The following is a 6000-nucleotide window of genomic DNA, read 5'->3' as shown; positions in this document are numbered from 1 at the left end:
GTTAGGACTTAAATCCATCAGTGGAAATATTATGGGTACATTAGACAATTACATTACTCGGGTCTCGCCTGCTCTGGACCAAGAGATAGTGGATGCCGAAAAAAGATTGTCGACCGAAATATTTTCCAAACGGTCCTCCCTTGGATTAATCCAACACTGTACTACTCCAGAGAATCGTATAAGTCAATGCTTAAGCGACTTGGGATTGCCAGAGACTACTATAGAGTTAGACTCACTTAGTAATATCTCCTTTGGGAATAGCCCACAGAACTCACAGGCAGGTAGTACTACCCAGGTGGAATCAGTCCGTTGTACGACACCCCCGCCCCTTTATTCCTGCTTGCAATATAGTTGATTTGTCATCTTCACGTAATTTATTGACAGGCAAAAGAAAACGAGGGGGATGTGGTCAGAAAGGCAAAAGAGCAAAAATCCCTAAGCTAGTTAATAACGGGGTAAACCCCTGGGCGCGCCAAAACATTGTCAGCCAGATATTTCGGCACCATCTCACCTAAAGTCTAAACCCATAATTGCCGTCCAAGGAGATGGGGCATTGCTAAGGCAGGTAGAACACATAATTAAATCTTTAATACTCCCCTTAATAGAGAGATTGAAAATAATCACTGTTAGTTTAGACAAGTTAGAACAAGTCACTAGCGATAATTCAAAAATGTTATACTCTCTAATCTCTAATAAGAAGGTGGGAGTAGATACTACCCAAATAAATGAACGGGCTGATAATAATGACTCTCAATCATTAGCTCCATGCAAATCTGCACCTCTAGCACTAAAAGGGTCTGTGAATAACAATGATAATAGACAAGCTGTCCCTAGGGGTAGAGATTTGGGCATCGAGGCAAGCCATTGCCTCACAGGGGGCCAGCAGTCACAGCAGGAGGCCAGTGCTCAGCCACCTAAATCGGCCATTGGTCTTATTTATTCTAACAAGCCGGCTCAAGGTATAGGTAATCGTCCCATCCATGATTTACCCCCTCAAAGTACTCCCTTAGTAGTGGTTATGACCAATGTCCCTCCTCTCCGCCAAGGAGATAGAGAGGACTATTTGCAATTAAAGAATAAGGTTAACCACTGGTTCTCACAAAATATCGAGGGCGGACATATGGTAAGCCACAATATAATTATGGCCCGCCGTGTTGCATGGATAGGATGCTCTAGGAAGTCAAAGGAGGGTGATTGTATAGTCATAAATTTTAACAGCCCGATCCCAGTAGCTAGGATTCTTAGGATGAAAGAGCAAAGTATAATGCCAGCGGGGCAGGGCATTCAGCTATTACCTCTTGGGTTCTTTTATAGACCAGGTAACCAGGGCTCACTTAGCCATTGAAATCCTATGAATAGGATGCCCGCAAAGAACACAGGACTTTCAACGGGGACAGGAGGGTGGTACACAATACCCATGAAATCTAATAGAGCTTGGCCTAGAGGAGACTCAAGAGATATCACAGATGTTGAGGTCACAAACAGATTTAACGCTCTTTCGGGCCTCAATTACTGTGACTGACTGGGTAGTTACCGAGTTAGCTCTCACTTGCAGGAAGACCCTACCCCCCTTCCTGCTTCCCCTCTATCCCCGGGCTGACATGACAAATGGAAATATCGCTTCAGTTGCAGCTAACTGTAACACTATTGCTCCTATCACTCCCCCTGTATCCCCCTGCATCCCCCCAGGTCTTTCCAATAGTGATAGGGTTGGTGCGGGAAGTCTAGTCTCATGGAATATAGCTGGCATGCGTCTCAAACAGGAAACGCAGGAATGGGCAAACTTTGTAAATATTTTTGACGTGTGCATTTTTCAGGAGACGTGGTTGTGCGAACCCTCCTTTGCCCAGGGGTATCTGAATTATTCAGTCCCAGCAACCAAAGGTCCCAAGGGTCGACCTATGGGTGGCCTTACTATATGGGTTTGGCAAAGTATGTCGCTAACAGTCAAGGTGATAGAGGTTGGAAGTAAAGACATCCAACTCATTAGAGTGTACACGGGCCCTCGAGGACGGCTTGACATTTATAATGTCTATGCCAGGGGCAACAAGGGTGGGAGGTCATTTGGGCTCCCTCCTTAAAACCCATTCCCTAGACAATAATATTATTATAGCTGGTGACCTGAACCGCACCTTCGAACCTCTGGCTATTCTTGATGATTTTGCTGGGGAAGAAGAGGATAGGCAATGGGGGGTCCCCAAACTAGAATTGAATCCAGTCCCTCGGTGGTCTGAAGACATTATCTGTTTAAATGCCATTTGTCTCAAAAGGGGTTTAAGGCACTAAACGGGAGAACCAAGAGCGACAAGGGGGGGGCATTCACCTTTGAAAATGGACGACATAGGAGCAGAATAGATTATGTCATGTGTAGTCTGAAACTCTGGAAATTAGTCTGCGATATGGAAGTTAAATGGAGGATCGAAAGCGATCACAATCAAGCTGTGCGTAGAGCACAAGTGGTGGTCACCAGACAACGAGATCCTGACTGCAGGGAGGGACAGTGCACCTTTGACTGTCCTGACAAATGATTTGCGCAGGTAAAAATGGCCATATGTTTTGTCCAACCAACAGTCTATGGATATTATTAACGCTGAGGTGGATAGAGCGATAGTGGACATGGAACAGGTTAATATAACCACAACAGGCCTGAACAAAGCAACAGAAATTCACAATAATTTCTTTTCTGTTATCCGGAATCATTTCCTGAAACCAATAAAGAAGGCCAGTAGGGTAATTATTAAGCCAGCAAAGTGGTATAACGACCAGTGTAGGTATGCTCGTTTAGTTCTAGGCACCGCAATTAAGAGTAGAGAACTGTTGCCTATTTGTATCGCCAGAAAGGAGTATAAGGAGAGTATATCCATAGCTAAGAAAATGTGGGATGAGCTCCACTGGAATGAGTTAAAGGAAGCGAGTGGGGAAAAAAGACTCAAGCCTCTTTTGGAACATTGTAAAATGGGGTAGGGGCGGGATACACGACCCCCCCGATAACAATGTATCGGAGGAGGATTGCGTTAACTATTTTAAGCCCCAGTACGCTGAAATGCAACCAGGTAGTGAGATGGCTGGGTTTAGGCCTGTCTTCTATAAAGATAACTCTTTTAGCAATAACGAAGTAATGTTGGCCCTCAACTCAGTGACTAGCGGTAGAGCCCCAGGCATGGATGGGGTCCCGGCGGATCTCTTTATCCACGACAAGGAGCGTTGGTGTGAATACATCTTTCTCCTTGTTAATTTAGTGGCCCAGGGAGCACCTGTACCGTCATCCTGGCAAGGTGCTATCATAATTCCTGTGTTTAATAAGGGAGACCGTTCTAAACCTGGGAATTATAGACCTATAAGCTTAATTGATACCATCCAAAAGGTGGTGGGGAGGATGGTTGTCAACAAGCTTTTGGAGTGGGTTGAGGAGAACAACACCCTGTCTCCATTCCAAGCTGGGTTTCGGAAGTCTACCAGTACGGTGGATCAGGTTTTCCGATTCACCTTGCTGCAGTGGCGAACTGTGTTACTGGGCGAGGGCAGCCTGTAGGCGGCCTTTGTCGATTTGCGGGCTGTTTTCGACCTGGTCCCAAGGTCTAAGCTGTGGTCGGTGCTAAGGAACCTGGGTTTGCCAGAAGAACTACTGTCATTGATAATGCGGTTGCACGAAGTGACCTTTGCCAAGATCTAGTGGGGGGCAGGGTGTGGTCACCGAAGATTTCCCGGTGGAGCGGGGAGTCCGGCAAGGATGCTCAATGGCCCCACCGCTCTTCTCACTGTTCATTAACGGAGTTGTGGCTCGTATGTTATCTGTTAACGTGGATGCACCTTCTCTGGCTGGTACTAAGATACCGATTTTAATGTTCGCAGACGACACCCTGATTTTATCAAAGACTCCGAGCGGCCTACAGCGAGCATTACTTATTTTTGATAACTTCTGTGGGGAGCATGGCTTAGAAGTCAATGTGGTTAAAACTAAGCTTATGGCTTTTAACCCCCACCGACGTTTTAGGTTTAAGCTGTTCATGAATGCCTGCCCTCTAGAGATAGTTAAAGCTTTCATGTACTTGGGTATTCATGTAACAAACAATCTCAGATGGTCACAGCATATAGACATTGCAGTCCTAAGGCATAGACAATTGGCTGGTGCTCTTGGTTCAGAGCATAGAAAATCTAGGACCAAACCGATTAAGCCAGCATTACAGGTATATGAGGCCAAGGCCCTCGGCTCTGCACTATATGGTGCAGAGTTATGGGGCTTTGAGAAGCTTCAGTCCTTACAAACATCAGAAAACAAGTTTTTCAGGGCAATCAATGGCCTTCCTAAAAGTACTCCGTTGCTTCCACTCAGGTACGACCTGGGTAGGAAGGCTGTAGTAGACCTGGCGAGGCTTCGTCCTATTCTATATTGGAGGAGGCTCTGGACCACACCTGAGTGCCACCATTATGCCAAGGGGTTTTTAGCTATCATTAAAGTGGATGTGTTACATAAAATAGGCTAGCTGAACGCTCTTAGAACCGTGCTGGGTGATCTTGGTCTCCATTCGTTATGGGATAATCCGACAGGAGCCTCGTTCCCAAGAAAAAAGGTTTTAAAACAAATTTATTAGGAAAATGTAGCTATTCGGAATTAGAGAGACACCACGCTGGTTCTATGGCTGGCGGCTTCTTAGAAGCTAAATTGCACCCAAGCTTAGAACTTTACTAGGATGCAATTACCACGCCAAGGGATAGGAAGCTCCTCTTTCAAATGAGAGTAGGTGCCCTCCCCCTCAGGTCCCTAACAGGCAGGTGGGGGGGGATATCTAACAGCAACTGTCCAGCCTGTGTAGCACACAAGGAAACAATTGGTCACTTTTTATTTGCTTGTAGGACCTACGTTGAACCAAGGCGTGTTTGGTTAACACCAGTGTGCAAAAACTTAGGTACCATCAGTAGAGCTGTAGCTTTAAGAATTATTAGTACTAGCACTGCATTGCCTTTAGTTATAGCAACAGCCAAATATCTTGGATGAGCATGGACTATCAGGCAGAGGGTTTTAGGCAGCTGATTGTCTTTTATTGTATCGGGGTTTTGTCTGTATTTTATCTTTTTTGTATTTTTTACCTGTCTTTTTTATCTATGAATTAATGTTTTGTCAAAAAGGCTTAATATGTTTGAAATTCTATTGATGTGTATAACTGAGGTGCTTTTTTAAGGTCGTTTTTTATATTTGTGATTGTATGCGCTTTTTTATGAGTAATAACTCGAATAAAGCATCTTTTAAAGGTAAAGAAGATGGGTGTGTGGTGTCAATGTTCATTGCTGGACGATGTGCTCCTGTAGACTAGCTTCTTGCAAGGAATAGTGCCAATTGAAGCTAGGCCAACAAGTGATAGTACAAAATTCATTTGAACACTGTTCCAAGATCACACTGAAAGTGAATAGTTGATCCATATATTTAATCACAGACTGTGGCACATCAATAAACACATGATGCCAATAGAAGAGTGCAATAAACTGTCTCCAGTGCCCCGTTTAATTTTGTAAAAAATCAAAGTGTACATGTGGCCTGCTTCAGTGCCACTGCAAAGCCAAGGTTCATTCATAGCAACTGCGAAGCATAACAATACGAAAGTACAAGCACTAATTCATGTCATGCAAGACACTTCATTGAGCGCGTTTGCTCAGTTTCAGCACTGCTGCTGATATAGGGCTGATTTCTGTAAACTAGATTGTCAATGCCTATCATGAGACAGGGACTCAGTTTCCATCTTTGTTTCACGGACTAGGAATACTTAAAACCATGTAAGTGAAACTTCACATAAATGAGGACATCTATCCTGTTGCTCAACAACATTGTCAAATTGCATTCCATTTACAAGAGGCAGTTGAGAAAGAACTTGATATCCTATTAAATAAAGCAGAACATAAGTGAGTGATCCACTGGTCCATAGCCATGGGTATCACCCATAGTGGCAGTGTCAAAAAAGCAGAGTGGGGTGAGCCATGTGCATATGCGTTGATATGTGCCAAGCA

Source organism: Lissotriton helveticus, chromosome 4_1 (genome assembly GCF_964261635.1).
Source record: "Lissotriton helveticus chromosome 4_1, aLisHel1.1, whole genome shotgun sequence".
NCBI lineage: Eukaryota > Metazoa > Chordata > Amphibia > Caudata > Salamandridae > Lissotriton > Lissotriton helveticus.
The sequence above is the reverse complement of the archived record's forward strand: the minus strand, read 5'-3'. Positions refer to the sequence as shown.